Here is a 24,320-nt window from a genome sequence, read left to right on the forward strand (position 1 = left end):
TAAAAGAGAAACAGAACAGGGAGGTGGCAGAACTGTTGATGGTGTGATAACTCCTCCCCTGGAGCCATGATGAGGGTCTAAAGACCAATCAAGGAGGAAGTGGTAAGTGTTCAATGCCCTAGATAGCCCAATGGAAACTTTATGTAAGCTAATTTTTCTCTTTAAAATGAGCAGCACCAGAGTGTTTCCTTTCTTCACAGGTATGCCATGATTTGGGTGATAGAAATAGCAGTAGCCATGCTAGAAAAACAGGAGGCCAGGTGGGTTGATTTTTCTCAGGAAGAAATTGTGGGAAACAAAGAGATCTAAAAAAATAAGTAGTAGTAGTGTTGCCATAGAAAATGACAAACTAATAGAAAGTTAAGCATAAATCATAACATGGCACAGAGTGCTTTACGTTTACAGTTGCAGGGGTGCAATGCAGCCCTTGCAGACACACCTAGTGTAAATTTTAAATTTTATTTCAGGTCCTGATCTCAGCGGTAGAGGAGGCAGTCACCAGCTCAAAGGAAGCTGCAAAATATGCCCCAGAAGCAGACCAATACAAGGGCAGCTAACTTGAGCCGTCATGATGATGATAGCAGGTCCTGAATTAGCCAGCTTACAGGAAGATCACTTGTTTGGCCACAGCAACTATATCTGAGCATTTGAAAAGGTCAATGCAGCTGTGACTCAAAGCCCACCAGGCTACAAAACAATTCCTCTCTCAACTAAGTACTGTTTTTACATTTTGTTCAGCTGTTGAGTTTTCATAATGGTATGTATGAGGAAAAGGGAATAAAAAAGGTCACCTTGAGGAAGTAACCAGTTATGAAGGATTAAAGACCTGATACTGTAACGTTTTAAGTCAAAAATGTTTGCTTCTTTGGGTTTCAATAAGTAGCAGCTCCTAGGCACATGAGTCAGCACGTACCTTTGCCTTGTGCAGTCCTGTATTTCAGTGTCCCCAGGATAAATGGCAGAACAACGGCAAGGCGAATGATCTGCAACTATTCCATAGGTTGTACCAGGCACAAGAATCCAAAGCAGAGTTTCAATGTGATACAGTATGGCAATGCCAGAATTTCTGCATCTTCTAAGCCCTACATCAGATCTGGGCCAGCATGATTTGCAAGAAAAAGCAGCTGCAGAATATGTGCTCTCCTACACTGTTAAGTTTATTCTGAAAAATACTCTATTCTTTTTTTTTCCCAAAATGAAAAACAGCAACAACAAAAAAACCCACCAAAAAACCAAAAAATCAATCAAACAAACAAAAAACATCACAAAGTGGTGAGGTATAGGAAGAGAACATGCATGTCTCAGGAATGATCAGTTTACAAACAGGAAGAACAAAGAACCAGTCTTACTTATACAGCTTTAACAAGCAGACTCCAATTCACATAGTTAATCTAGACTTGTCAGTGTACTTTAATTCTTGAATAGAAGTCTCAGCTCTCTAGAATCACATGTCCTGACTTAGTGGGTTTGAAAATTAACACTAAAGCACTCAGCTAACCTTCTTTTCCCTGTTTTTAAGAAACTTTCAGTTCTACATCTCCAGGAAATGTGACCAGATATCTTGAAATGAACATAATTCTTAATTATTGCACTGACAAGTTGCCATTTTTAATGAGTTTGATATTTCATTTCCATGAGCCTGATGTGCTGAAAGAGGCTATGTCTTGTCTTTATTTCAGAGAGCAGGGGTCATCATCCAATCACCAATACATCCCACACATAGTTAAATAAGTCCACCACAGATCTTTCTCCTATAATTATAATGCAAGGTAACTATGGTAACGATAGTTGGCAAATCTTGCCTTTTAAATGGCTTCTGTTGCACAGGTTTTTATATCTTCTTCCCCCTCCCCCTTCCTACACACATTTTCTTATTATAACAAGAAGATATGGGTAACTATTATGAGATCTATGGATTCCTGTCCTCAGCACTACTGAAGATCATGGCTTCATCAAGATTGACAATTGCATTGAACCCAGTCAGCTTAGATTGCTTTCATATTTTCTGTTTTCAAAATTCCTACATCTAAGATTCCTGCTTATTAATACCTTCACTACATCAATTTGTATTCCCCTTTTTTACCAAGTTCTAACATTACTGAGCTGAATCAGCTTCAAAAAAGATTAAAATCATGACATTTCATGAATGTTTGGCATCTCCATTTAGAATTAGAATGCATAGAAATTTTCCTCTTTATGTAATTATGGGTGCTCATACTCTGTCTGAGCTAAGAAGAACTTAAAAGAAGGCTACTCAGATTCTGTAGAGAGTGTTGTCACTTACTAGTATTTTGACCTGAAGGGAAGACTGTGGTAAAACGCTGCTGCACCCAAAGGTCTGTGTTGCCTGTGAGCTCACTGGCTGCATCTCCTGTCTTAAACTTTTTTCCACTGACTCACCTTTGATTTTTGGCAGATTCTGAACACACTATTCATTATAACACTGGTGATGTGATCATAGTATATACAGCACTACTTGCTTTTTAGAACAAAAGAGTACTTTGTTCTTCTGACTAGTTTAAGATGCATTATGCTTCTTCTATCCATCAAATCACTTCATTTTAAACCTGTACATGATGTCAAATTGTGCTTAAAAATTTTGGCTGCACGTTACTTGTAGTCAAAAGTACAAAAATTCAAGGGCAGACTTAAAGGGCTAAGAAGAAAGCCATTGATCTTCTAATTATAAAATGCATTGCTATCAGTTATCAGTACAATGTTATCAGTTCCCTGATTATTGGAGGAGTAAAGCTGAAAAACATAAAAATAAAACTAGAGCTCCAGTGTGAGAAGAGATATGGAAAAAAACATAGGTACACAACCTGATCTATTAAATTATCTCTATATTTGGGGTTTTAAAAGGCTTAAAATTACAATGATAAAATTCCAGTGGGTTAAAAAATGAAATCTATGGACTAAATTCAGCTGTGATATAAATCTAGAGTAATTCAACTGTAAGCAGTGGTGATGTTCCAGATTTACACCAGTGTAATTGAAACCAGAATCAGCATCATTTATTAAACTCTAGAGGCCATGTTCGTCTCTCAGTATGTTTATTTAAGTCTCATTAGCTACTGAGAAGGAACTGTATACCTAATGGCATGCAATGGATAGCAGGCATAGAAGCAGGGAAGGCAGAGGGATTTTCAGGGCTCAAGAAAGGCGGTCTGTTCCCCAGGAAAGGGATAGTTGTCCCTCTCTAATTCAGTCATGTTATTTATTGCCATGGTTTTGTTTGGAATAGAGTTAAAGCTGGTAGAGTGTGGTGATTTGGATTTAGTATGAGAATAATATTGATAACACAGTGATGTTTTTAGTTGTTGCCAAGCAGTGTTTAGACTAAGTCAAGGACTGTTCAGCTTCTCACGCTCTGCCAGTGAGAAGCTGGAGGGGCACAAGAAGCTGGGAGGGGACATGGCCAGGACAGGTGACCCAAACTGGCCAAAGGGATATTCCATATCATATGGCATCATGCTCACCATATAAACTGGGGGGAAAGCTGCATTGTGCATCACTAGTTTTATATATTACTATTATTATTAATTTTATCAATATTTTATCTTCTTCCTGTTCTGTCCCTTTAAACTATCTTTACCTCAATCCACAGTTTTTCTCACTTTTGCTCTGCCACTTCTCTCCCCCATCCCACTGGGGAGGGCAATGACTGAGTAGCTGTTTGGGGATTATTTGTCAACTGGGCTTAAACCACAACATTTACAGAGCCATAGAAAAATAGCAATGACAACATACAGGGAGATAATAAAGTTACAATTATTATATCTGCATCTATCACATTAAAGTGTAGCTAAAGAGTTCTAGTTTACTTTGATAGAACACTGCCAGTGAAAAGTGCAGCCTTTTGAGAGGATTTTGGTCTCTTCTCCTACCTATGCCTCTTTTATTCAGACCTGTCGACACCTATGTTTGAGGGCCTATGTTGAGAACAGGTTCTTCTGGGAACGGGACAAAAGATGCAATTTAACAGTTGCTAGATAGGCTCTGTGCTCTTGGATCTTGCTGCTAGAATCATCGCTCTCAATAAAAGAAATAGAAATCATTTGATATCTGTACTAGTTACAAATACAGCTACAGTAAAAAGTAGAGAACCCAAGAAAAGAAGAGAGAACCCAGGGAAATGCAAAATTAACAAGCCTATGTGGCTAAAGAAAGACTCAAATTTATCATAAGAAATATTTCACAGCAATTCCAGAGTTTCTTATTTTATGGACTCAGAGACTTCAATTCCTGTATTTCTGATGTAGATCTCCCTACATTGAAAATCATTCTCTCTGAATTTTGTAAATATGCACACATTTTATAGCACAATCTGAGCACTAAATTGGAGAAATAGAGAAGCCTTACGTACCCATCTCCTTCATCCTGGGATTGTCTTGTCAGTCTGAGTTAACCTAAAGATACCCTGATGTTGTTGCAGAAGATAGTTCAGCCTTGCTCTTTCTATTACACTAGCCAAAAGATCACTCTTATCTGAAGATTTGGAAACCTCTGAGGTCTAAGTTTTTCATTTGTTTTATGTGAAACTCCATGCTTCATTGTAACAAAAATCACAATAGATGTGTCTCAGCAATGCACTTTCCTTTCCTTGGCTTAGGTTACTTTCACCTTCCTAGTACTAGCCATTCAAGAAGACCCCTAGTTTATTTTACTCTAAGTCATAATTTGCAGCACCAAACTGAGGGTTTTAGTATATATTCCTTGAGCACATATAATTCCTTACGCATGAAAATTACATGCAGTCACAGAAACCAAAATGTAGTCTTGCAGATGTAAATTCCTTAAGGAAGGCATTTTACTTTGCTTTTTGTACAGGCCAGAAAGTAAAGCCCTAGTTCTTCTATGAACCACTCATATTGGTGAAAGGTCTCAGAAATTACAAAATATATACATAAAAAGGTATTTTAAATCTTTCCTTCCCTCCACCCTCTCTAAAAATTATGTTTCTGGGCAGTTAAATCTTGCTGGCCAATGGTGGAAGAGCTGCATTTTGAGTTGCCTTCTGGCAAGGCCCAATGAGCAGAGAAGTTCTAGAAAGACCATCTTAATTGGCCCAGCTCAGGAGAGCCTTTGGTTCATTTTAATCCTGAGATCAATGGAAAACTTTTCTTATTTCAGTTTCTGCAACAAGTATAATTCAGCTAAAATGAGAGTCTGGCCAAGCAAGAAAAATAAAGGCTTTAAAAGTACAATTCCTCTGCCACATTGTTTGTCAGAGAAAAATCATTTTATAGGAGATTCAAAATCAGCATCATGCTTAATCCAAGGTTCTTTCTAGATTTTTAAAAGCTGAAATAATATATAACAAAGAGAAAGACTATGGATCTCTGTACAACATGCAAAAATGTCAAAGCTGGTATTTTGGTTTTGAAATAACAGCATATCTTAGCATAAAGCTGGTGAGTTATCCACATGCTAAGCATTTGGAAAGTCCAGATGCTCTTGAGAAATTTGTTTTTAATAACAGGAAAGATTTTGTTTCCTTTAATTCTTTTAAAAGTGGAAATAAGAATTATTCCTTCTACTCCAGGTTCTGAACCTGGTTCACTGAGTTGCTATTTTTTTCTGAGGTATCCTAAGCACCTTCTTCCAACACTTGAGCAGAAACTGAAGCCATACTAAAGTCTGCCTACGAAATGGATTTTTTCACACTCACTTTGACAAGAATAACGTCAGCAACCAGATTGAACTAGAACAACATAATTATTTTGCTGTTCTTTAGACAGTATTCCCACTTAATAATAGGGAGTCCTAAAGATAAAATTATTCCTGGGGAATGGATCTTCTGGTGCTACGTGCAGCACTCTTACTTCAGCAATCACATTGATGACTTACCATACATCTTTTCATTGCCAAAAATGCAATTGGAATATTGCAGGACTCATGGGTTTTGGATTATACTCACCCAATTTTTGATTTGGCAGTTTATCCAAGTAATAACAGAGATGTACAGATAAGGGATGGTGAGAAATAAGATAAACTTGTTAACCTCAGTACCTACACTGTACTTCTGTTACGTTGATCATTAATTATTTCCGCCTTCATTAATTAATTACTTGAGACAGAAACATAACATCCAGTATTTCTGGTGTGTAGGCTTCATGCAGGAAGGTAGGCACAGCCTCCCAGGGCTCTGCTCAAGGCCTTACACAACCAGCCCAAGGCTTCCTCAAGCAACTCCCATTCTGCTGCATGGCACAACACTATACCATGTTCCATGGCTGGTGTGTGCCTGGCACCGCCAGGAAGATAAATGGATTTGGAATTTAAACATTTTCCTATTGCATTTATCGTGGAAAGTTTATCGTCTCTAGGATAAACTATTTCTTAGATTACAAGAAAGTAGAAAATAATCAAGGAAGGAGATACCTTCTGAGTGGCATGGACACAGGACACGAGTTGTCTGGATTAAGGAGATATATCGAGCTGTTATTCAGGCACATTTTTCACTCACTCATAACCGAGCCTTGATTAACATTAACTTTTAAAATGGATGCCTTGCAGCCATAGGTCCGAGAAATGCTTCAAATTGTATGTCAGGATTTACAGTCATTTTATACTATTGGAGAACTCACATACAGCACATGAAGACTTCCTCCAATCCATTTGGAAAAAAAATGCACCAGTCTTTCAAATAACAGTTATACTTTCTCAGATTCTAACAACTGTTTTGGTTAATGCTCCAGGACTTAACTCAGCCACCTATTTATTAAGAAGTCAAGCCAACATTTTCTACTAATGGTAGATGAATGAACAACTTTCAGAATTTCATCACCATTCACCTTTTGCATTACCAAATTAAAAGAGATCACCATTTTTGTACAGTGTTTTTTGACTTAGCATCTCCAAATGCCAAAGATGAAAATGAAACCTTATCTCCCAGAATACACAGTAAAATATTTCAGTATCTCTCCTGTACCTTTAGGATACAGATAGAGGGAATTGTTTTCCCTGCTAGGTATGAAACACAGTAAAGGTTAAATTGGCTAGTGGCTTGAGGTGACACATTTTTCAGATGTTCTGGATGAGATCGTCCCTGAAATTCTATTCTAGAGGTCAAAGTCCTTTTTTTCCTCATGGTAAATAGGCAGTGACTAACTGAAGAACAAGGATAACACTCAGGTTTATTAGGTGTTCCACAACTACTTGGAAAATGTTTACATCTTTACTTTAAGTGAGTTTGATGGTGACTGAAGCCAGTGATCAAGCAGAGGGTTTGGTAATGCAGAGTGCACTCTGAAAGAAGAACAGCACTGACTGGAACATAAGTGATCGCTTGTGATTCTAGCAGAGGAACTGCAGTCATCATTTAGTCAATGATGTTTATTATTAACTGTGAAGAATGAGCTTTAGGCAGCAGAGTGGGAAATCACTGTGGGTGCAGTGGAAGTAAATGAAGATTTTTGTCCACTCAAGATAGGTTCTTAGATATTTCTGTTAGATATTGATTTTAAGCCTGAATAGAATAAATTATGTTAAATTCACCCTGGCTTCCTATAAATATCATAGCTGCTGTATGGTTCTGTTCCTTTCTTCTACCAGCCCTTTATTGCTCACAAACCTACATGCAAAATAGCATTGATAAATGAAGTATAGCAATTATGAAACAGTAAAATGGGAAAAATTTTCCTGAATGTTACTATTAAGATAAGAGAACACAAGACGGTCTCTGCTTTGGTGACACTGTCAGCAATTTACTGTAGGATAAATAAGTTTTGGGAAGGTACCATAGTTTTTTACATCTTTCTTAAGCCATATACTATTTACATCTAGTCCACTCAAGTGCATTCCATGAGTGCTGGAGGACTTCTAGATGACTCCAGAAGGTAAAAGCAAACCAACAAAGATGATGTTATGTACTTTCCTTGAGCTTCTGTCCTTAGGAAGCATGAAAGTCAACTTGTGCCTGTGCCTCGTTCAGAATCATTTTTCTTTTATGCTCCACTGTACTCTGAGCAATTTCAGTTATAATGTGATACATTTTCTCAAAGTCAAGGTGACATAAAACAGTAAGTGTGTTTCATAACAGATAATTCCTGACCACTGTAATGTCATATTAACATTTTGGTTATCTACCTGAAGTTCAGGGACCCACTTAAATTGAAATGATCCACCTAACAAGATATTAATCAGTGGAGAAGAGATACCAGGGTCTAATATCATTCCAATGATTTTATGTTATAGCAGCTTTATTACAAGAAATATTTTAACTGTAAATGTTATGCTCTCAACTAAAATTTTGTAGAAAAGCTTTTCTGTTTATATTTCAAACATTATAAATAAATAAACATTATAAACAATATAACTCATTTTACAACAAAAGTGATTGATAGCATTATAGCTTCACAATTACTAAACTGCCATGGTGGCAGATACTCTAGAGATATATAAAACCCACAGAAATGTAAAAAATTATAAGATTCAGCCTTAGTATTTCTCAATTATTCATCAAAAAATCAAAGCTACCTCCTCTTCAGGTTTGTGTAAAGAAATACTGCCCTAACAGGAGTCACGGAGTTTGCTGTGGAGCACTGTAAGTGTACCTTAAAACAGATGGCTTCTATAAGTTGCTCCCAAAATCATATGAGTTCTCATGCTGGCATGTGATTCTCTCACAAAAGAACAAAGCTGGATATTTATACAAAACTTGGGAATTACTTAAGGCTACAGTCTCAGGACTTAACAAATCTCAATCATTATACCAAACACATGATCCAAATAAAAATATATCAGATGTTTCTTAAGCACATGGTTGGCAGGCACCATATGGGAAGTGGGCTTGCCCATGTTCCCATTAGTTTCAATGGGCGTTTTGTCCCTTGGTTTCAACTGCAGCAGGGGGAGAGCCTGCTCCAACCAGCATGAGGAGCACAGACACAGCACATGTCCTTGGGACACTTGTTGGTGCTGCCTGGAGTTAGGAAACAGTGACCCCAAAGTGATGTCTAAAGCAGGAGCCTGAGGTTTCTCAGCCACTGCAGCTGCAAATGAAGTGCCACAGAGAAGTAATGACGGTAAGCCATGACAGCCTCTGGCAGACATGTCTCACTTCACACACTGCACAAGTTTTGTGACTGACTCCTGCCTAGCAGCATGATCTGCACTGCTCCATTTATGGAGCACAAAGCCAAGGTCTCTGTCCCACTCCATCACTCTGTGCCGCTGCAGGTCAGTCTAGTCTGCAGCAGCTGACCAGCTGCTGGCATCACTGAGCAGAAGCAGATGCGCTGACCTGTTTAGTACATGCATACTTAGGAAATCAACAAGGTCAAGTGCAAGCCCCTGCATGTGAGTTGGGACAATCCCAAGCACAAATACAGGCTGGGTTGACAATGGATTGAGACCAGAAGAGAAGGACTTGTTAATGTTGGTGCATCAATGAGAAGCTCAGCGTGACCTGTCAATGTGCACTGGCAGCCCAGAAAGCCAACCATGTCCTGGCCAGGTAGCAAAAGAATTGTAACCAGCAGTTTGAGGGAGGTGTTTTTCACCTTCTACTTTGCTCCCATGAGTCCCTACTTGGAATACTACATCCAGCTCTGTGGCCTCCAACATAAGAAAGACATCAACCTGCTGGAGTAAGTCCAGAAGAGGACCATGAAGATAATCAGAGGGCTGGAGCACCTCTCCTATGAAAACAGGTTGGAAGAGTTGGGGTTCCAACCCCTGGAACAGGGGTTGTTCAGTCTGGAGAGGAATAGGCTCCAAGATAACCTCATAGCAGCATTACAGCACCTGAAGGAGGCCTACAAGAAGGCTGGAGAAGGGCGTTTGACAAGCATGTAGTAACAAGACAAAGGGAAATGGCTTTACACTGAAAGAAGGCAGGTTTAGATCAGGTATTAGACATTCTCGACTTTCTGAGGATGGTGAGACACTGGTTGCCCAGAGGAACTGTGGATGCCCCATCCCTGGAAGTGCTCAAGCCAAGTTGAAAGGGGTTTTGAGCAACCTGGGCCTGTGGCAGCATTCCTGCCCATGGCAGAGGGGCTGGAACTAAGTGATCCTTGAGGTCCTTTCCAACCCAAACCATTCTATGATTCTGTGCCTGGACACCTGTGCAGAGTGTGGATGCCACCTTACCTGTGGCTGCCCATTTAATATACAGCTGAGGTTTTCCATACCATTGAGGCAGAACCAGGTTTTTTTCCAGGATGTACCAGTGTGGCAAGAGCCCTGGATGCAAACTCTTGAAATGTGCCTTGAAATGCCAGCTTTCACTTCATCCGTCAAAACAGTACATATAAACAACTTCATGATTGCTCAAGATGCATAGCTGCAATAAGCAGAACTTGCTCGATTTGCCAGGAAACAGCTCAAAGCAATGAGAGCAAATGTGACAAAATATGTTTGGCACAAAGAGCAAAGTCAAAGACTAGAGACCCTATAACAGACCTACCCCTTTTTCTCAAAGTGAGAAAAACACTTTGAGTTCTTGTTTGAGAGTTGTAAAACACTTTGCCTTGTTTTATAAATTCATTCAAGTATCAGAAATGTTTTTCCTTTCCAGAAACAATGCTGTTGAACATATAACCGTCGAGCATGTTTTGCCTTCAGTATGGTTTCTGAGAAATATTGCTTTAAATATGAGGGCTAGACTAAAAAGACAGGCATTTGTATAGGCAGCTATTGCTTCTCTCCATCTTTTGAAGAATTGCCTGTTGAAAATACATTGGGCCTCTATTTGCTTGCACCTTGAGTCATCATAGAGGAAGCTCAAGTTTTATTGGGCAGGTTCATGTAGGAAATATGTTGGCACAACAGAGGTAGAAGGTGATAGTAGGAAAGGGACAGATTTTATATCATTTTAAGAGAACTGAGACAGACAGTGAATATCAGAGACTTCCACTGGTGGGTTAATTTCCATCTTTGCCAGCTCAGGTTGTTAAAAGCCCTTCTGAAGCTGAACTCCCTCAGCTTCTGACCTGCCCTTCTATTCTCCTTTCTTGATGTCATACGAATGTGATACCTGGTGAGGGGACGTTGGCCTACAGGCTGTTCTGACATATCTGACTGAGATGAGTCAAGGCACATGGGCCAGACAGCAGCCACGCCACTCTTCAACCTCATCTGAGTTTTACTTGGAGTAGTGTACTGAGGGCAAGGCACAGCAAATAGAGCTTCTGCTCATCAACAGTTGTCTGCATGTCATGCGGCTTCAAGGCTGAAGCAGGAGAAAAGAAGCTTATATAAACCTTTCTGGGTTTGGTCCCTTCTTAAGAATACTGAGGTAGGTACCACCGTGGTCCACAGGAGCTGATCTCTTCAGCACAGGGAGATTCCTCAGGAGACTGATAGCAGTGATTCTTGCCAGCATATTTTTCATTCACAACATGTGGTATCTTCACAACACACACGTGTACATCTCATGCTTCACTGGTTTAAATAATTTTTTTTTTTTTTTTTTTACCATTTGGCATTAATGTACAATGTCTACCCTCAGAAGTCCTCATAGGGCTGGAAGAAAATCTCTAACCAGATGGCAAACTCTGTGGGTAGCAGACAAGCAGTTACAGTGAAAAGGAGGTTTCTAGAAGGCTGCCAGCAAAATAACACTGAAGCTTCTTCCTCGGCATGTGCTTAGATTTGCTTCCCACAAGGCAGTACAAGCAGTGGTGGAGTGGGCTGGATTAAGAATGAGCAACAGTGAGTCACTAATCATTGTCAATTCACTGATAATCACCAGAGCACCACTCCACAATGACAACCTGGCACTGCCATTGATGTCTTACTGTTGTTGAGGGGATCCTTCACAGGACTGCAAGCAGCTTTACTGCAAAAATCAGGTAGCTGCATAGTAAGATTAAAAAAAAGACCGGCACTTTTTCTAGCCAAATACAATTCAATTGTAATGAGTTCACTTTGTGTGTCATTGCTAAAGGAAGGAACAGTCTGCAATGTGACACGTGCTGTATCCTACTTAGCAGCCTAAAATTTCTGGCTAGTCTTCCCTTCTGATTTTTTTTCCTGTTGTTTACTCTGGTTTTACAGTAAGTGCATGATGAATATACCCCCAATTAAGTACTTTTTAACTGCCCCACAAAAAATTAACCACTCTTTAAAAAAGATTTTCCTGGAATCCTAGCCTTTATCCATTCTGAATTTAACATAAACACCAGTATCTCTGATGTCATCTTCTAAACAGTGTCAGACTGGGGCAATGCTTTAGTGAGAAACTTCCAAGAAAAATCTAAGCGCTGCAGTGACTCATTCTCTTCCCTCTGACTCAGTACTAGATTGCTTTCCTAAGATGCTCTCCTGGAGGTGTTATCTTTCAGATGAGATAAAAAACTCAGAATCTGACCACATACAGGAATTTTTTTTAAACAGGGGGAGGAGATGTATGCTGCATTTTGCTATATATCCCCCATATCCCAACGGAAATTAACTCAGAAACTGTCTGGAGTGGATAAGGCACTAACACTCCCACCTCAGATGTTTGTTCCCACTCTCCCGTTGGAGGGTTAGAGGACAGAGGGATAGCGCACATACTGCTTAATCTCCTTCAGCCAGAGGCAATTTTAAAAAACAAGAGTAGGTGATTGTTAGCTATTCCAGCTTCCTTCGGGTGAGTCAGATAGGGAGAGAATTCACAAGTCCTCCCACAAAGAGAGACCGGGGCAGGATGACCCTCAGTGCTGAGCACTGATAACGGTGCAGAACAGTGATGTGAGAATGAATGTCACTCTGGAGTCTCCTGGATGTATCCCAGAGGAGAGTTTCTATTATTTTTGATTTCTTTGTGATAGTACGTCACACCATTCACATAATTTCTTTCCACAGGCAATCAGGGAGCGAGGAGTTGCCTGATCAGCTAAATCATAATAACTAAATAGATTTCATTTTTACCTTCTCAACTCATATGCCTTTCTTCCTTACCATTTCTAATTTGCTTTTTACCCAAGCCCCCACAAAGTATCTTGCTATGAGCTTAAGGCTTCCAGACCATACCTAATGAGCCAGATCACAAAACATCAATGAGCTGCAGTTCAATGAAGATTCCATTCCATGGTCCCAGATATTTTCCAAAAAAAAAAAAAAAAAAAAAAAAATCACAAACAACCTTTTCTCCTCCACCATCCCAGAGAAACTGAATAAACCTCCAGCCCTCTGAATTATGGAAAAAAAAAACCTCATGGTCATTTTAGAAGTCAACTGATAAAGTGATACCTTTAATTGCTGCTAATAGGCTGAAAAAAAACCCACTCTGAAAATGGAATTAGCTACTCAAGCTGTGACAATAGGTGATGATGATGATGATAATGTCTTGACTGTTCAGTCTGTGTTTGCTAATCATTGTACATGCATGTACATGGGAAGAAAAAAAGAAAAAAACAAACCCCAGAGGTGTGCACAGGTTTTGGCACTTCCCAGAATTTTTCTGCTTGGGCAAGCATTACTATTTTCCTTTACTGCCTCAAAATTTTACCCAGGACAGCAATGCAAGAGGAGACCCTGGTTCACGGGTGCTGCAGCACCCTAGAGAAGGGAACAATGCTGACGAATCCCCTTCCCCGTCAGTGCCTCAGTGATCAGTCTCTGCCCTACTGAAAAGCAGCCAGAGTATCTATTCACCCCGCTGCGTGTGACTCCTCAAACAGGCAGAAAAGAAAGAACAAGCAGAGTTTGGCAGGGTAACCTTGCCATTTGCACCTCTCCCAGTTCAAACTTAGTAACTATGAAGGCTGCATTTCTGCAATGAGTAAGGAAGACTGTGCTGTACACGATGATTCATTTCTTAAGTCTGCCTGCAACTTTGAAGTCTTTCATTAACTATGTAATATGCATTCAACAGATTAGCTAAATGATCTAAGTATTATATAATTAATCAGCAGGGTGCAGGATTCCCCATCTGACATTTAGTTGGGAGCATAGAGGTGCTTGTACTTTATGGCCTTGTACAGGCAACTCAAAGCAAATATTCACTAAGTGAATAAAATACCTTGCCTAATTAAAACAGCTCTGGTAGAACTCCTAATGTACCACATTGCATCAGTCTGATGTCAGGCACAAGGCTAATGTGATGTAATGGTATGCCATGGAACACCTTAGGTGCAAAATAATTAATTGTATCCAAGGCAAATAATAGGAATACTTTCAGATAAATACAGCTACACTGTGTGGGTAGGCAGAACCCTTTTCCAGTTCTGCATTAAAGCAAGCTACTAGCAGCTTCACTGGTCTCCAAGGAGCCTGGAGGAAAAGTGTTTCTCTCATCTGCCTCCAGTTTTTCTAAGTACAATTTTATGAATAATGGCCTTTTAGGTTTCATGAAAAAGATTGGTTCAGACTGGTTCAGAAAGCAAATATGTTTATGTTCTTGTTTGTGGAATCTCTTTTCTTTGAGTAAAAAAATCTTTAAAATAAAATAATTGCAAAATGTAAAGATTTCCTGACTAGAAAGGTATACATAATTCTTTAACTATTGAAACAAGTATTTTGGGCTTTTCTGTCCCCTCTGAGACTCTTCTGTGAATTTGACCCATAATTTAATTCCCACCAACATTCCCATAGTGTTTTTTCCTTGTCATAGAGTACAAAAAAGTAATAATTCCTCTCCTGCATTAGTTTTGTGAGGCTTAACACGACCTCTTAAAAATATATATATATATATAAAAAATATAATCCTTAATATTCACTATTATATTATATTCAGGCATCTTTGAGAGAGTGAAAGAGAGATTGAGGAAAAAGAGAACCATGAAGGATTTACTCTTCACAAGGAGCAAGTGGCAGTCAGAAATTAACTCTTCCCATAACCCTCAAGCCACATCCCACCTCCTGAGATTAGTTATTGAAATGACAGGAAGGCCTTTAAGTACAATTAAGTTTCTGATGGAAGCAAATTCCTTCACCGTATTTCATTCCCTCTGTTCCTAAGAGAGGCAGATGCCTACTTGTACTACCTTCTACTAATTGCTACTTATCACAGTCTTTCAAGTAAGTGGCAAATAAAAACTGCAGCTGAACAAGGAAAGAGGATTTATCCCTGAGAACACCTGGTCTGGAAGCAGGTGTTCCATGTATTTTCTCGGGTCAAAGCTAGCTCATGTCAGAGACACCAGAAGCAGCAATCAGCAGAGGTGTCAGAAAGGCTACAGGCTCAGAGCATGGATTCCCTGTGCCAGAGGGCTGGAGACCAGGCTGCCTGCTGCAGCCAAGGGAGGTGTCACAGGATGGGGTGAGAGCTGACAGGAGTGAAATGGTGAGACGATTAAGCCAAGTCCTCTAAATTTTCTGACCCTGCCTTGTTCCTTCTTGTGCTGCAGACCCTGCTCTGACTGTTCTTCCCATTACACAGAAATTTTCAGTTTTGCCTCAAACTCAGAAGCTGTGACTCAGCTCTGGTCCAAGCCTGGCACACAGAAGGAGCAATTTACGCATATTGAGTGAGGCCTTTCAGAAGGTGCATTTTCTTCAATCCTTACAGACCTGACACTAAAAAATAGGACGGAGTTGACAAAATGCAAATATCTATAATATGCACATCCCCATCTGAGCTTGTAGGCTAAATGGGCTCTAGAGTTAAGAAGGAGAAACAGGCACTTACAGGGCATAATCTCTCCCGTCTGAAAGAAAATGGCTAAAATAGGGCAGTTCTTTTCATTGACTATAAAAGGAGTAGCATAACTTGGTCAAAGGAGATATCTACAGCGTGGGTGTTTACAGTTAGGTGAGATGTCTCATATCTCCATCTAATAAAGAAAGATAGCAGAGTAGCATTGATTTTAGCTGCAAAAATCATCCACACTTACATTCCCTTTCCATGTGAATGAGTATTCTAGCATTTCAAATTTATATGTTTCTCTAATGGTATTGCCCAGGCTAAAGATTTCCACAAAAAAATTTACAGTCAGGAGAACAGTAGCAACCTACTGGTATATGCACCAAAAAACAAAAATCTTCTCTGACATCTCCCAGCCCATATAAAACCCTTAGAAAAAGCTGTTATTGCTGTATGAAAGTAGTGTCCCATGTAAAGACAGAAAAGTAGATGCTAAAAAGAATGAAAACAAACAAACAACAACAAAAAATGGCAAAAAAACCAGAAAAATTAACTACCTTGCCTCCAGAAAGTTACATTGTAAATTTGTAGTATTCTGTTTTTAAACTATTCCTTCATGTGATATGTCATCTCAAACATTAATCTAATTGTTTGATATGCTTCTTTTGTCATTTCTGTCATGAGTCCTGCAAGGGCACAACTTGCCACATTAGAATGATACTTTTTGCTTGGTTTCATGACGATATTTAGCTCTTGTTAAAAAGGTATATTTTGTAAGGAAAATAAGTGGGTGGTAGACAGCAGAAAGCAATGAAATAGCAGGACTGTGCTGAAGCATTGTTCGTAATGAGTGTTCTGGTCTCTCTTTGCTTTGTTTGTGTTGGTAGGACCCAGGAAAGACAATCTCTCATTAAGAACAGGCACATTTTTACAATACTGCACTTAATTGGAATGCCTTTCTTATTATGGTAATGCCTGAGGACAAACCAAGATTAAGTCTCCATTATTTGTACAGCACTTAGCTGAAAACACTGCTCACAGTGTACGGTCCAAGTAGACAATACAAAGGAGAGGAAAAGCATGAGGTATGTAAGCAGAGTTAGCAGCAGTAGCAACATCAGGCCAGGTGTTTGGTTTTTTTTTTAATTTTTTCCTTTTTTCCTTTTTTTCTTTTTTCCTTTTTCTTTTGTGGTAATGATAAACAAAATGAAAATTTATTCAAGAACTGAAGAGACCAAGGAAATACGGCAGGTCAAGAAGGAAAAAGTGAGGACTGCGAGGATAATAGTCGGGGAAGTTTGGATCATAACATCTTTCAGCACAGGGCACAGCAGGACAAGGTCTCAGCAAGCCTTCAGCTTCCTTCTTCAATTGCTCCTCCTGCACATTGCTGGTATCTAGAGTACTCTGCCTTCACATTTCCATCAGAGGCTTTACTGTCAGGGGGACCCTAGTGCCGCTGATGGTGAAGGGAGGGATGGACTTGAACTGAGTAACCCTTCCACATCTAATGGAGTGGTTGCTGCTTTAATTGTTTCTGAGCAACTCCAGCCGGTTAAACATACCTATTTAACCAGGTGCCTGTTGGCAGGTTCGAGTACTTTAGCAAGCATAAATTAGCATAACCTTAATGACATTAACAAGATGGGACTGATTTACAGTCACTAAGGAGTCTCAGCTTTGTATCCAAGTAGCCAGTAACACTCCTGCACCTTTCCATAGGAAAAGAAAGCTTCTCTGCAGGAACTCCTTCAGACAGCATTTGTCAGTAAAGAATTGTTTTGAATGTTAAAAAGTCTAATTTGTTGTTCAGGGCTGCAGGGAAGAGTGATTAATCGAGGAGATGTACAGCATTTTTTTAATTCTCATTGTTCTGTTGTCTCACTTTGTATAAAATATGTAGGTGATGGGGTTACAATATCTCCATTGTCATGTGGCTTTGAATTAAAGATACTTCCATTTTTTTCCAAACATATGACTCTTTTTTCATAATTTTTGTGAACACTCTAAAAACAATAGCAATTTCTGTCCCTCCGCTCACCCTCTCACCATACATTTAGCACAGAGAAGAGCTGGAGCATGTCTCTGCCCGTGCGCTTATTTCAACAGATGAAGTGTAATAACAGGCCAGTTGCACAGCAAATTTACTACTGCCAGGATAAATGCAATGCTTTCAGAACCATCAGATGGTGAGGCTCAACGAGCAAGTAGCCATCTATAGGTACAATACAAGGGGAGTTGTACAAGCACCCCTATGCTCACCTGCAGTAGCCTCCCAACGTGGACTAGGCGGCAATGTCTCTGGAAGGAGAAAAACACCATCAGACAAGGAGTCCCTTCTTGCATTTTGCACAGGTATGAAGTTTGTGTGGGTGTGTATGCCACTTAGTAGTTTGCAAGTCCCAGAGATAAGCTAAAGCCAGGACATTTTAGAATCTACTGCTATTATTGTGCCATTGTTTTTTATTTGACAGTCACAGCAGTTTCCTATCTCTCTGTAAATTAGTAGTTAGCATCTGAAAACTCTTGAACACTGAGTCTGAGTGTCTGTATGATTCTGAAGAGACAGGAACAAGACTGTCATTGACAGACTCTGGTTCCTCTTAATTCATTCCTGGGAGCTGATGGATTCCTGTGGTTATGGATAGGAGAGGTTAGCATTAAAGTTATGGCAGCCACTGTGTGTGTCAGAGCCCACCTTGTGCCTCTGTGCTGCCGGTTTTCAGTCTAGCCTGTAATCATTTGGCACTTTAATCACAGCACACATGAGTTCCTCTCACTTTGGAGTCCATTCAAGTTATCTAAGGGTGCTCGGTGCTACGGATGCACATGTGCTTCTCGGTCTCACACGGCTTCAGTTTTATCTCTGGTACCTTGAGACACATTTTATATGTGAGCACAAAAGGGATCAGAGCAGCCCTGCAAGTGAAGCACAAAATTCAGTGGTTCACACATACCTCAAGCACATTGCTGCTCGGAGGTCTTGGCAGCCAGCCGGCTCCTTCCACGGCAGTCCCATGTCATGCAGCTGCCTTCACTCCTGACATCTGCCATTCAGGACTTGTCTTATCTCACTTGTGTGAGCTTGGCCAGCCACTGCAGAGTCTTAGCCAAGAGTGCTGCTTGAGAAAAGGCATTCATGATAATAGGATATTCATGCAGGAATAAATGAAATTCTTTTACCAGATCTTCATCATTAAACAAGGTCTATGCAAACATGACATTTCATGGCCTGTAACAAAGTAGATGCATGAGCATTTTGGTTTGTGGTCAGTAGCCTAAAGTAGTGTTGGAAAGCTCAATCAGTTCACTGGATGGGTTTGTAAAATACTCCCTTATTGATTTACTTACAAAAAAAAAGGGAGAGTTTCTTTTCCACTTCCATCCCTTTAACCCTTGCCACTTTCTCTGTAATGATGAGCATTTTATACATATATGTAAAATATATAATTTCTTTCTTCCTACATATAGAATAAATTATTCTTGTATGTTTGTACTTCCTAAAGGACATTTTTACATATTTTAGGACACTTCTGCAGTTAAGACTCCTGAACCATATAGAACTTATTGCCAGAAACCTGTAAATGGTCAGTCAGTACTCACTCGACTGCATCTAGAATGCAAGGTGTTTGTGATTTCTTGCTTCAGCCATTGCATTATTTGAAATTTTTGCAGCCCACATTAGTCAAACAAAACTGTGTACCCATACAATTTGAAATTAAAGGGGGAACTGTATTTAAGGCTGCCATTATTTTATCTGATTGGGATAAACCATGGAAACTTCTTATCTCTATATATCAACGTTCTCCAGTAGACTGATAACATTATACAGCCACAACAAACTGGCAAGTTAGCAGTAAAGGAGAAGACTGACAATTTATATCAGCCCACAACATTTTGGTTCATTAGAGGATCCTTGACTACACAGTCCTGAGTGATGGATTTTGAAGAATCATTTTGTCCATCTGCTCATCACCTTTTTTTAAGGTGTTCATTGAGGGGAAAATAGCTTTCGGTGACCTGGAACATTATAAGCAGAGTTCTCAGCTATCACTTTGCTAACAGCAAAGGGAAAGTACTTATCTCCTAGGCTATTCCAGGCTATCCCAGGTGAATTGTGATTACAGTTCACACACTTCCATGACATTATTAACAATGATGTCTCTGTATCTAGAAGGCCTCAGTCTTTCCTATGTGAAGTGATCTAGCCCGATGAAGTGTCAACCCATGATCTTCCCTACCCTCCACATCCATCTTGTCTGGAAGAGTGTCAGGGGTACCTGTACTTCATGTGAGAATCCCAAAAGCAGTTTTCTATTACCTCTTTCACTACAAAAAAATTCTAACATCACATGGTCAGACGTTGATTATTTGCTACTCCAAGTGCTTGATGCCTGTGAATGAAGTCCAGCATAGGACACAGGATGAAATTTCAGTAAGATGCCTAGTAGATATCTAAAATCTACTTTACTGCCAGCTTTCAGTGTCACAGGTTGTAATTTGGTTGTAATAAGGACTAGGAAATACCTTGTTGCCAAAATCAAGTTTGATTTGTTCATTCATTTTATAGCAGTGACTATCTTTTGGAACAAGCTGCACAGCACTGCAAACTGAAAAGCCAGCAAAGATCTCTAGCTTCAAAGCCAGCTAATGAAGGAAGAAAAGCATGGTTTAGAAAGGAATTTTGTCTGGATAAAGTCTAGGAGAGTTTGTAACCTTCCAGATCTATCATCCTCCTTCATGCTTATCTTCTGACTTGATTACAAATGGATCCATTATCTCCAGGTTTTAGCTCCCAGACTCACTGTCAGGGATTGCAGTTGTGGTTTGCAGACATTGAGGCAAAAGGTATATTAGTAATTTTGGCTTTCAAAGTGTGTGCTTTATCAGAAATATAGTTTGATTGACTGATTTCAATACCGTCATCTCATAAACTCATGAAAATAAGATTCCCAAGATTTCACTTCATGTCTCTGGAGTTCTTCAGTAGGCTCTTAGTGGCCCAAAATCCAAGTCTGATTTTCATAAATTACAGTAAAATGAAGATCATTTAATTCCAATAAGATTATAAAAGACGTGTTTCTAACTCCAGCATCCATCTGACATCCATCCTTGACTATAAGTCTCAGGTATGCAACAGGTACTAAGAGCATTGGTGCACCACTGGTCTCACCTTGGAAGGAGAAATGAGCAAGTCATTTTGTAGACCTAGATAGGAAGCTTTTGGACCATTCCTCATGAAAGCACACCAATTAACACTACCTAATCTTCAAATGGTACAAGAAAATTCTTCCAGACACTTGGTGTTGGTTAAATGGCTCTTTCCTTTTAGCTGTACTTAAACTTTATTTATGGAATAAGACCTCAAAAGGTAACCAATCCCTAGTCACACTAGATCAGCACAGATGTTGAAATCCTGGCATATCATTCAACAACTGCAACATTAAATATATTACATTCCATATTTATAGAAAAGAACAGTCACACAGACCTCTTTTGTAAAATGCTTTGAGGACAACTTTGCATGAGTACCAGGTATTGCGCTTTTAGTAATAGATAACCTGTATAACAGGTAACCATATGAAACAGAATAAATTATTCTTTTCGTTAGACCACCTCACTGAAAAACTTGACAAACCACATGTTGATGACACACCTATGTTTTAGTTGTTGTCCAGTAGTGCTCACCCTAAGTCAAGGAATTTTCAGTTTCCCGTGCTCTCACAATGAGCAGGTGCATAAGATGCCAGGAGAGAGCATGGTCAGAACATCTGGCCTGAACTAGCCAGAGGGATATTCCATACCACAGAACACCAAACTCAGTATATAAACTGCGGGGAGTTGGCAGGAGGGGCTGATCACTGCTCCGGGACTGGCTGGGTATCAGTCACCAGGCAGTGAGAAATTGTACTGTGCATCATTTTTTTTCTTGGGGTTTATTCCTCTCTTTTTGTTATCTCCCTTTTCATTACTATTATTCCTAGTTGCAGGAGCTTGGGTGGGTCGGACGGTCGGGATGGACGGAGACGAGAGATCTCTGAAGTCAGATCTTGGGACATGCGGTTTATTGCAAAGAGCGTGGGTACAGGGGCACTGCTTAGAGCTGCCAGACGCAGCTCAGAGCAGGCCCAAGAGAGCAAGAGTGTAAAAGTAAGAGCAAGTAGGTAAGAGCGGAGGAAGAGTGAGTGACGAGGAGGTAAGTAAGAGAGTAAGGGCAGAAGTCCTCGTTACAATACAATAAATCATCTTCTGTACTGAATATTCTAATTTTCACTAGCCAATCTTGTACAAGATACAAATCCTATAGCATTTACCTACAGCCTATAAGAATTATTATATTACCATAGAGTGTTACATTTTAACTCCTAAAAACTACTCTTTGGACCCCTTCTGCTGAGCTAGTAGGGTCTGCTCTGACCCTTGGACCTGCCTGCAAGCAGAGGGCATTGTTCAATCAAGAGGGGATTACCTTCAGTCGGCCATACCATTGTTTTCCAGTTGTTCAGTAACTAAGATTTGGTATTTCAAAAGTGGCCTTCATTTCGATGTTGCTTATAGTTTTCATATTCCCAAAATCTTTTGTCAGGGAATCATATTTATAAGGCTTTCCTGTTTCATCTTCCCCAACAACTAGTATTACTAGTATTATTTTTGTTGTTATTATCGTTATTATCAGTATTAGTATTATTTATATATATAGTTTTATTTAAATATTTAAGCTGTTCTTAACTCACGGATTTTACCTTTTCCCAATTCTCCTCCCCATCCCACTGTGAGGTAGGGGAGTGAGCAAACAGCTGTGCAGTGGTTGATTGCCAGCTGGAGTTAAGCCATGACACCATATTTTATTATTATGATTATAAGAAATACATACTTTTACTGCAAAAATCATTTCTTTCGTTATATTAACCATCTCAAAAAGCACAGGGTTGTTTAAATCATCTAATCATCTTGTCATACTTTCCAAACTGAAGCATTAGTAGCTTGATCAAGGGTCTGAATGCAGCTGAGACCTTCAGCCTTGATTTAATCTGACTCCCTGCTGACATTGAATGGAAACACATAAATCTTATTAGGCTTACAGTGATTTCCTTCAATCATTAATTTAATAAAGCAGGTTGGTTTCTTCTGGTGTGCCAAAAACTGTAAAGTTCCAAAAGCTAAGTACCTTTCTATTAAGTCAACACAAAGTCAGTCTGAAGGAGTATATATAAAAGTACAGTATACAGCACCAAGACTGGAACTTGAGGCATCATTTGCAAAAATCTGAACCTATTATGAATTTCACTTCTTGAAGGGAAATACTTGTGCATTGGCAATAAAATCCTGTTATCATATCTGGAAAGATATGAATTTTTTATTAACTGTGCCAAGTTAGGTTAGTATTAAAATATAGTCTAACCTACACAGTTGTGTGCACCATTAGAACAGGCACACAAATGTTTCATACTCATCTACGATGTAGGAAATAGCAGAAGAAGTTGTGCATTCAGTGATCCCAATCCACTCTGCTATAATGTGGGATAGGTTTTCCTTCTGCTCAATGCCCCTGTAACTTAGAAGATCATGTAAAGACACAAGATGCTTGCTTGACTGGAGCTGAAATTTCTTATGGAAAACCAAAGTCAATCTTACAAACGCAGACGTGAGGAGATAGAAAAATTGCTTTATATCTTTTCCCCTTTAACCTCAGAAGAGAGTTGCCATGTGTGTATCTGCAACTGCTATACCAGGTGACAAAAGAGACTGATGCCTTTCTGCTGCTTGGTCTGTTACTATAAATGATTCTGTATTTGAACTTTTAACTGGAACAGTTAAAGTTAACCTAAAAATCCTTACAATTAATTATTAGAGGACTCATTTAATCCTCAGGTGAGCTTCATAAGCCCCACTGAAATCAGATGAAGCGGTATGTGCATGTCCCAGAGGGAAGCTGTATCCTTAGCTAAATACTGCTTTTATTTTCCAGAAGAGCAGACCTAGTGACAGCCAGAAGGAACAAATTCTTCACAGTTCATGACCCCTGAAAAAATGTCTGATAGATTTACCATTAAAACTTCTGACCTATTTGAACGGATGCTTTAGCAGAAGTTTTATCAAATCTGACATAAACGCCCTGAGCAGTTTTCTTCATCATGAGTTGCTGGAGCCACTGTGGATCTAAGTGGGTGAATCCTATGATGTCTAGTTAGGTTAGAAGATTGCTTCCATATTCTGGCTGCATCAAAATTACCATGGCCAGCAGGTCAAGGAAGGTGTTTTTGCCCCTCTATTCTGCTCGTCTGAGACCCCACCTGGAATATTGCATCCAACTCCAGGGTGCTACACACAGGAAAGACATGGACCTGTTGGATTCACAAAAATTGTTAGAGGGATGCAGCATGACTCCTATGAGTAAAGTCTGACAGAGTTTGAGTTGTTCAGCCTGAGGATGAGGAGATTCCAGGGAGACCTCATTGCAGCCCATCAATATTTACAGGGGGCACATAAGAAGGATGGGTGCAGACATTTTAGTAGGGCCTGTAGCATTAGAAGAAGGGATAATGGTTTTAAGCTAAAGGAGGGTTGATGCAGACTAGATATCAGGAAAAACTTTATATTGTGAGGGAGGTGAAATAGTGGAACAAGTTGCCCAGAGAGGTAGATTTATCCTAAACTTTTTCCTATAAAATATCTTAGAAGATACATTTATTGCAAACATATGTAAAAACAGGCCTGCATAAAACATGAGAATACATATTTGTGAGTGCTGAAATCTTGAATTCAATATAGAGTGCATTAGATACATTCAAAATGACCA

Source organism: Corvus kubaryi, unplaced genomic scaffold (assembly GCF_017639235.1).
Source record: "Corvus kubaryi isolate FWS band 111438036 unplaced genomic scaffold, C.kubaryi_AGA036_p1.0 137, whole genome shotgun sequence".
In the NCBI taxonomy this organism is placed as follows: domain Eukaryota; kingdom Metazoa; phylum Chordata; class Aves; order Passeriformes; family Corvidae; genus Corvus; species Corvus kubaryi.